Consider the following 10,094-nt stretch of genomic DNA (forward strand, 5'->3'; position numbering starts at 1 on the left):
TGCAGGAAGCCAAAGAGGGTCCACAGCAGCCTTCACCTCTGTTCTCACTCCCAGGGCAGACCAAGCAGCAAGAACAGGTGACACACAGCCCTGGTGACTGTGTCCCCTCTCTACCCATGCCTATTCTCCCATCAGACTTGGCTTCTTTGAGGGCTGCCCCAGTCCTGTCCAGGCCTTACCTGGCTCAGAGCAGATGATCCCATGCACCTCCCACCCAGCACATGCTACAGAGGCCCAGCACACTCTGGGTCACATCCAGAAACTCTACTGTAGGGGAGGGGACATGCTGTTTCCCAGGAAGGGCAGCTCCCCAGGCCTGGTCATTCTCAGACTCCTCCAGTCAAAGGCTGGGCACAGCCAGCTGGGATCGCCATGCTTCACTCTGACCCACACGACTGGCCTTGCCTCCCCTATGTGAAGAGACCCCTGCACACAGCCTCAAACCCAGACATAACAGGACAGGACACGCTGGGCGCTAGGGAGGCCAGCCAGATCTCCACACAAAGGCTCTGCTCTTAAGCAGGAGGCAGCCTCAGGGGCAAAAGTTTCCTGAAGAAACTCAGGTCAGGCCTCACATACAAGAGCCCCAGAGGCTGCAAAAGCACCAGTTCAGCCAGCCAAGAACCCAGGGCCACACCCTTCTGAAACCCAGACACCAAGTGAGGATCGCTGGGATTCAGCAGAACAGGAGGACGTGACAGCTGGCGGACCAACACTTCCCAACACCCTTCCAGCAAGCAGCTGCACCCCTCCTGATGCGAGTCACCCCACTTCAGTCCTGCACCTGGATGCCTCTGTCCAGGGGAGCATGATATTTGGCCTCCTGTCATAGGAGCAGTGAGAGGCAGGATGGTGGTCTGGGAAGAAGGATCCTAGACTGGGTGTCCCATAGGACCAGGTTGTGACAGATCCCACAGCCAACACTCATGCCCCAGCCAACCCCCAAACCCAACAGCTCCCCAAAGCCCTCGATGTAAACAGCCTGTGCACTGCTAAGCAGACACTTCAGGGAACAATCTGACGGCTGTGAAGAAGATGCAGCCCCAACAGGGTTCCACAAGCCTCCGCAAGCAAAGCCTTCTTTGCTTGGGTGCCTATTCAAAGCACTAGGGAAGCTCTTAAAAGATACAGGACCAGGCACAGTTGCTCACGTCTGTAAACTCAGCATTGTGGGAGGCAGAGGCAGGAGTACAGATTGAGGTTAGGACTTTAAGAATAGCCTGGGTGGAATAGTGAGACCCTGTCTCTACAAAACACAAAAATTAGCATGGCATGGTGGTACAGGTCCATAGTCGCACCCATTTGGGAGATTGAGAAGGGAGGATTCCTTGAGCCTGGGAGGTCAAGGTTGCAGTGCCCATATCATGCCACTGTGCTACAACCTGGGCCACAGCACAAGATCCTGTTACAATCAAACAAACAAAAAACCAAAGATGCCTGTCTTCTGCCCCATCAAATAAACCCAAATCTCCGCAGGGTGACACAGGGTATTCACATTTTAAAATATCTCTTTTGCTGAAGTAAATGTAATAGCTGAAAACCACTGAGTTATGTACATACACTTCCTATGACTTATTTGTAGCCCTTTCGTATCTAGCAATTTCTACACACCCTCTCTGTGGGCTTCAGAAGCCAGAATGCACGGGACCAGGTGTGAGGTGTCCTAGCACACTGAGGGTGGAGAACAGCTCCCAGCTCAAGGGGACCCATTTCTGAGGTTAAGGCACCCACCAGGGGCTCCGCCTGTCTTCAGAGGGAAAGTCACACCTCAGAACCCCAGAGACCCAAAAGAAAGCTCGAATTCAGCAGATACCTGCCAGCGGGTCCTGGAGCGGCAGCCCCAGGAAAAACTGCCATTGCACTGTCAGCTCCCTCCAGCCCTCTCTCAGGTCCCAGCAGGAGGAGGGCTCTGACTAAGCTCAGAGGTCTCAACAAACGGCGGGTTGAACCTCACAGGAGTTATTAATAGGCCTATAGTTATCTCAAGACTCCTCCTGACCAGGACCAAAAATGAGTCCTGAGAGGGCAGCCAGGAAGAAAGCAGGGTAGAGAGGAAACACAGGGAGAGGGGCCCTGGGACCACGTCAGATATGGAGGAAACCAGGGGAATGAGGGCAGCCCTCATGATTGTGCTCCCCACAGCTCCTGCATGCCTGTGTCCCCTGAGAATTCAGGGTGAGGAGCTCACTCTTGCCCCTCACTTGTTCCTGGGCTCTGGCAGGCTGGCCTGCTTCCTGCCCCAGCCTCACCCACTCTCCGCAGTCCTCACCATTGCTGTGGGCAAGCTGATCTCTCTGGTTTGCTGGGCTCTCACTCTCTGCCCAATGGCACCGAGTTAACTTCTTTGCATGCTTTATTTTCTGTGATTAAAAAGGGAAGCAATTCTCACTAACGCCATTTCTCAGAGGAGAAAACAGGCACAGGGATGTTCTATGACTTCATCACGATCACCAAGGTACAAGTGGGAGCTGGACTTTGAATAGAAGTCTACCCATGCTCCTAAAGTTGAGTCATCCTCCAAGGAAAGGACAGCACTGTAAAAGCTCAGTGAATGGGATGGGAGACTTCACTAAGGCCTGACCAGGCTGGTACCCTGATATCCAACTTCCAGCCTCCAGAACTGGGAGAAACATAATTCTGTTTTTGATCAGCTCCCCAGGCTATGGTTCTTTGTTGTAACATCCTGAACTAGCCCAGAAGTGCGATTCCATCACCTGTGTCATACTCCATCATTCAGAAGGGAGTCACTAAGCCCTCAGTGCTGTCTTTGTGGATGCTGCCCACCCTAGGCTGAGATGAGGCACAGGGTCTGGGTCTAAATAAAATGGGAAGGCACTGGAAGGTGCAATGTCAGAGGAGGAGGATGTCTGAATTTCATTTAATCTCAACCTCTACTGGTGCAGCATGAAAGAGGAGGTCCAGAGCAAAAGTGTCTTCTCCTGAGATCACACTGTGAACCCCAGGCCCACTGGAGTTCTCTTCCATGCTACTTCTCACTCCTTTTTGAATTTCCTCCATCTGTAAGTGTGTGCAATATCTACAGGGAACACCACACCATGAGTTTTATAAGATCTATCTCAAACACACCTCATGAGTTCCCTAGGAGGGAGATGCTAGCGTAACCCCCATTGTGCATGCTGGGGAGGCCCCAAAATACCAAAGGAGTTCTCTAGGGTCTCACAACTGCTAAGATAAAGGTTGTTTGACCCAGAACTGTCTCCTCAAACCTGGGACCCTGGTTACATCCAGGTCTTCCCAAGGTGCTGAAGGGGCACACTTTGGCATAATGGTGAACAGGTAAGGAGTTGATGGGGGAGGGTGAGCGGCCAGAAGCCCAGTGGGGCCTTTGAGTAGGTCTGATGGAAAGGAGGTGCTTACAGGATGGAACCTACAAGATGTGACCTCACTTCCTTACTGACAGACCCCAACAGAACTTAGAATTCTGGTAACTAGGCACCCATATTATACACACAGCCCCATTTCCAGTTCATTTGGTAGTCGACACTCCGGAGAACATGTTCTGCTGTGTCCCGACGTGCTGCCGACCTCCTCGTCGCAGAAGAGGCCAAAACGAGAGTCTTTCCCGAGAATATAGACATTGGTTCAACCCTCACCCTCGACGCCTCTGGCCCTTTGCCAGAAGGCACCCACAGGTAACACAGGGCCCAGGGCAGGCCCGTCCAGGCCAGGCCTCAGCTGTGTCCATCAGGGCAGTACTGAGTCCCTCCCCATGTGTTTGGGGGAAACAGGAGAAGAGGGGCCCTCCCTGGATAGGAGCAGGTAGGTTGTCGGGGGTTGGGAGCCTGGTCAGTATGTCAGGTTCACAGCCCAGGCCATGCCTTCAGGATGGGAAGGTGAGTGTCAAGGACACAGTTTGTCTGCTCAGATCTGAATCCCAAGACCTCAAGCTGTCATCCGCCGGAGACCTCAACCTCCTCTGGCTGGAGGTCTATGCAGATCCTCCTGTGTGGCAAATCCTGTTGGGGAAGGGGGCGCCAGGGAGGAGTTCTAATGGGGTGTCCCACTATGGGGTCAGCCAGGCAGGCCACTGACACCTCTTCGCCTGGCTCTCTCTCTTTGCAGAGCTCCACACAGCAGATCAAGCAGGAGCTGTTGGATGGATTCCATTTCTCCATCTTCTTCAAAGAAGGGCAGGGGCCGCCTGCTACCAACCACGGCCAGTGCTGGTCTGGGGTGAGACTGGACACAGAAGGGTCTCCACAGACAGGGACTCTAGAAAACCAGGGTGGACCCAGGACTCAAACACGAATATGGGGACTCCATAGGCTCTGTCCTAGGGCTTTCACACTTGAGTGAGCCACTGTCCTCTCCCTAAGGAATCTGGCTACCGTTAGACCCCAGTGGCAACTTGGTTACAGGCAAAGTCCCTTTCACCTATCAGAGAAAGATCAGAGAAAATCCTTCTGTTTTCACTTTCTGCTATGCCAGGAGTATCTCAGCATGTTGCTACAAGAATTGGGTACAATGGTAACACTGTAGCAACATACTCATACTGTTACCATTTTAACTCCCCACCCTAATTATATGTCTGGCAACAGGAAGCTCCCCTGCCCTGCCAACCTCTTCCAGGATTTAAAATCCAACACTTCTACACAAACAAGTTGGGGGGGTGGTGATTACAACAAAAGAAGGTGAAGCTACTCTATGCATCTGTGTTTAAAGTGTCATCTCACAGAACTCATCCCTGCAGACCCACCAGGCAGGTGCTGCACCCTCGCATGTCACTGTAATATTCCTTAAGGAAGGCCATGTTCCACAGTGGGTCAGCATCTCAGTGCCGGTGGAGCCTTTGTGATAAAATTTCCTCTCTAGTCAGCCTTTCTACAGGGAGCATAATCCTATGTGTGTCCTAATAGGCTGGAGCACTTTCCCAGGGCTGCCATAACATGCACGCTGACTGAAGGGCTTAACCACAGAAATCTGGTTCCTCACAGTTCTGGAGACTGGAAGCCCAATGTCAAGCTGTCAGTCTGGGGTGGTTTCTCTGGGCCTCTCTCCTTGCTGTGGAGATGGCTGACTTCTATCTCGGTCAGCACAGGGTCTTCTCTTGAACTTCTCTGTGCACTGACCACCTCTCCTTGTAAGAACCCCACGCATATTAACTTAGGGGCCACCCTAACGAACTCACTTCTCCTGAATTACCTCTTGGAGAACTCTGTGTCCAGACACAGTCACATTCTGAGTCTCTGGGGTTGAGAATAGAAACAGTTACATTTGGGGGAGGGGACACAATTCAACCCATAAAATACACAAATCCCCTGCGGAAGACACACACCCGGGAAAGGGAAATCTGGGTGAAAGGATGTGCAGATAGCAACTTTCAACAGCTCTAGCTAGTTAACTTTCCAAAAGGGCTCCAGCTGCTCACAGGGTCACCAGCAAACACAACCTCCCCTGAATACTAACATGTTCTTTACTTTTTGTCAATCTGCTGTCTGTGTGGCAGAGAAAATCACCTTGTTTCATTTCCACTTTAAACCATACATTTCTGTAACTTTTCCCGCTTTCAATACCTGCCTGCGTTTTCTCTTCCACGAGTCGCCTGGCAGATCCTGGGCCTTGGGATGCGCTTCCTCCCACCCTGCAGTCTTCCGGCATTTTCCCCTTGGCCAGGGCTGGGATGGACGTAGCTGTTTCTCCAGACTCACATTCATGTTAAAGAACAAAAACAATCATATCCCTTTAAGTCAAAGGGTTCTTCTAAAGCATCTTGTCCAGTGTGCTGTCACTAAAATAAGGAGGGGATGAGACCTCCCCAGACCCTTCCCTTCCATATCAGAAGCGGAACCTCAGGTGGCCTAGAGGGAATTTCATCCAGTCCTCCCTGTGGAAGGTGCTCTCTTCTGACCCGGGTGCTGCTGAGCAAGCATCTGACATCCAAAAGCCCGCGTCTCCTCTTCTCCACCATGAGGGTGATTTTTGAGGATTGCAGGGATGATGCTCTTCATGCAGGCTGTTGATACAGAGGGTGCTATTGCCCCACAGCTGACATTCACCTTGAAGGCATGAATCATTTTCTCCTTCTCCATCCTCACATGCAATTTTAGCTTGAAAGCCTAGAACCCTTTTCACCATGGGCACCCAGGTTCTCCACATGCACAAGTCCCTGAAGGGTTGGTGCTTCTTGGTGTGAGTTCCAGATCCCGATCCTCTGGTGGTTCATGGTGTTACACTGACTCTCATGTCCCTCCTTGTTCCCCTAGTATGAAAATGAGATCTGCAGGATGCCAACTTTCCAGCCCCGCACAGGGGAGAAGCTGTTGGAGTCCCTGGTTCCAGCCTTTCTAACTAAACCCATCTCCTCCTATGCCACCTGCCTGGGTCCCTCCTGGGACTTTATCACCGTGCCACACTTTTTGGAACTACTGGTTAGAAGGTGAGTGTCCATCCTCTCCAAGGCATGGAGGTGCCTCTGTCCCCTACTGGCTGTGTCTTGAAGATGCACCTCTTGGAGCCTCAGTTGGCTCCTCTGGAACAGGGAGTAATGAGAAGATGAACCTCACAGGGTTCTTGTAGGGACTGAATGATCTAAGACACAGCAAACAAAGGGGTCCCTAGAGCCTAAAACTCTGGACAATCTGCTGTGGCTGCTGTGATTCATGTTTATTACTTTTCCCACTGACTGAAGCAGCTCTCAGCTTTCTGCCGCAATGGCCCATCTCTCTTGCTGTTTGGAAAGGCACATAGAAAGCAAGTCTGCAATGGCATTGGTAAAGGATGTCTGAGATTCTTTCTGGCTGGACTTTCTCCTTGACACAGAAGAGGGGTCCCTTGGTGCTGAAAAAGGAGCCACAGGCCCACTCAGACATCTGGAGAGGCTCACTGAGTTTCTCCAATGGTTGGGGTTCACTCATTCAACACATACATACAAAACACCTAATTTGTGCATCGTTCTTCTTGTGACTTGGCATAATTTCATAAACAAGGCAGATGACAATCCCTGGGCCTCAATTCTACTCAGAGTCAGGTGCTCACAGTAGACAGAATAAACAAATCATATCTACAGAATGTTAGAGGGGAAACCCTCATGGCCTCCTCCACATATGGTGGCATCCTCCCAGATTCTGACTAGAATGACGGAGACCAAGGAGTATAAACTGGGGGGACTTAGGGTTCTGAAGGGCCTCTTCACCCACAAAACATGGGAGGAAATATGTGGACTCTGGCTGAGGAGAGATTAAGGACCCTTGGGGTTCATATGTCTTGTAATTCCCACAACAAGGCTGACATCTGGGGACTTCCCCTGCAAGAGGCAAATAGTGAGTTCTGTAAATGGAGACTTAGGTCCCTTGCAAAGGAGATGTGAGGCTGGGGTCACAACTGGCCACTGAGAGACCCATCCCCAGCATCGTGCCTTCCCAGCTCTCCCTGTCCTCCTCCACCCAACATCTGCCCCTACTCTCCTAACCCCAGGACCAGGGGAACGAAAGCTGGAGATTTGATGAGCAACCTGCTCACAAATCAGCCTGGAGCTGCAGTCTTGAGTGCCCAGGTGCACAGTGCTGTGCTCCAGGGCCATTGGGAAGAGAATGTCAGTGGGACACTGGGGTGCAGAAGGGTCTGTACAGCCCTGCTACATGGCCAGGTCTGCCCCTTTCAGGACAGCACTGATGGCTTGTGGTAGGGTGGGGCTGTCCTCCACACAGGCAGCAAGAGGCCAGGGACCCAGATCCACACAAGGGTACCCTGGAGGGTTGTGTGGGAGAAGGCCAGGCCTCTGACTCAGCTGTCCACTCCATCACCAGCACCACCACCTCCATTTTGTTCACCTGGCCCCCTGAAAACACTTCAGTTTGCTGCCAGGCCCTGCAACGGTCATCTATCTGGATAAAGCTGGCCTTCAGGACCTTCGCCTGGCCTGGACTGGGCTTGGAGGACCATCAGGAAATTGTCCTAGGCCAGTTGGTGCTTCCGGAGCCCAAGGAGGCCAAGCCAGATGGTGAGAAGACTTTCCGGGGGTGGTGTTTTGGGGCTACAATTCCCTTATATTCCATCCAGTCATTTCTATACTTGGAAATCCCAGTGAAGAGTGACTGGAATGGTGACCTTTTCTCCTTTTCCAGATCCTGCTCCACCTCCTGGGCAACACGCATTAACAATGCTGGCCCTGGAGCCAGCACCACCACTGCTGGCGGACCTGCGGCCTGCTCTGGAGCCAGAGTCACCTGTAGCCCTGGATGCACAAGGATATCTACATTCACCACCAGCACCAGCACCAGCACCAGGGGAAGGGCCCCCTCCAGGAACAGTGCTGGAGCCACGGTCAGCCCCAGAGTCCACCTGTCCCTGTCCCGGGACTGTCAAGAGCCAACACACTGAGGAGCTGCCGGACATCACGACCTTCCCTCCCAGGCTGCTGGCAGAGCAGCTGACCCTCATAGATGCGGTGAGCAGCTGGGCTTTGCAGGCTGTGTGTCTGGAACCACCTGTCTCAGACCAGCCTCTCCCTGAGGAGCGGCCAATGCCCTGGGTCCAGTTTCAGCCCCACTTCTTACCAACCATGGGATCTGGATGAGTTTCCTCACCCACAAGCCTTCCCTGTCTGCATGTGGACAGCAGAGATGGGAAATGACCCGTGCCAGCTACACAGAGTGACTGTGCAGACTGAATGACAGGGGATGGACAGAAAGCAGGACAGGGCAGGTGATCACCGAGGGGCAGGCAGGGCCATGGGTCACTCACCCAGCTGCTTAGGAGTCTCACTACCCTCAGTACTTATTGGGTACCTGATGCATACTAGATTCTATGGCAGACACCCAAACAGAGCCCAGTGTTGCAGCTGCTGCAAGGAAACTGCACCAGTAGGGAGAGAAGGAGTAGAGGGCTGATTGGGATGGGAGGAAGACGAGGCCTCAGGATGGGGAGGCCTGAGCCACCTTCTACTTCTTGGAGTGAGGATGGCCTGGGAGAAAATGTCACTCTCTCTTCCCACCCTTGTTGGGTTCTGGGCCATGATGCATTCAGGGCCCTCGGTGGACAGAAAACCAAACCCAGGGACTCCCACAAGTCTGGAGCCCATTTTAAAGCTTTCTGAGGCCAAGCTGTGTTCCTGCCAGAGACTGTGGATGACTGTGAGCTCAGTTCCTGCCTGGGACTGTGGGTGACTCTGAGCTGGGCTGTGCTGTGTCCATGACACTCTTCTACTTCCCCAAAGGATCTCTTCAAGAAGGTGGAGCTCTACGAATGCTTGGGCTCCATCTGGGGCCAACGACATCAGAAGGGGAGTGAGCACGTGGCACACACAGTTTGTGCCAACATTGCACACTTCAACAGGCTCATCAACTGTGTCACCACCTCCTGCCTCGGGGACCACAGCATGAGGGCTCGGGACAGGGCCAGGGTGGTGGAGCACTGGATCAAGGTGGCCAGGGTAAGCCATGGTTGGGCCTTGGGATTCCCTCTCTAAAAATGGGGAACAGCCTCTTCTCCTCCATTGGCTTTCAGGATTAGCATCTGTATCTCTAGCCTGAGCCCTGCACATCCCCTAGGCCCTTCTTCCCTGAGCTTCCCTGACCTTGACCCCCATGGCCCAGTGGTGGCTGCTCACGTCTGACCTGGGATCTTCCTTGGGTTGAACTGAAATCTTTCTAGATGAGTGACATTCACTCAGCCCCAGGTGTACCCTCCTGAGGCTCTCTGGGCCTCTGCTTCATTCAGGAAGGGAGATCTCAGCAGAGGGGGCTGAGGCTGAAGTGGGTCTGACTTCAACTCTGGACCTCACAGCTCACTCTTCCCTCTCCAGGAGTGCCTACGCCTCAACAACTTCTCCTCGGTGCACGCCATCATCTCTGCTCTGCGCAGCAACCCAATACATCGGCTACACAAGACATGGGCAGCAGTGACCAGGTGAGGAGCTCCCTCCACGGGAGCACCAGGGTTGACCTGGGGACCCATAGTTCTCCCCGTGTGCCCTCAATGACTCCAAAAGGTTCTTGGAAACCAGGGACATTGGAGGCAGGGATGGGCTGGTGGGTGTGGTCACTAAGCTGCAGTGGACTCCTAGGCAAGGATTTCTAACTCAGGACTAAGGGTTTTTTAACCATCAGCAACAGGCTAGAGCCAACTGGAGGCTT

This window comes from Macaca fascicularis, chromosome 10 (genome assembly GCF_037993035.2).
Source record: "Macaca fascicularis isolate 582-1 chromosome 10, T2T-MFA8v1.1".
Lineage (NCBI taxonomy): Eukaryota > Metazoa > Chordata > Mammalia > Primates > Cercopithecidae > Macaca > Macaca fascicularis.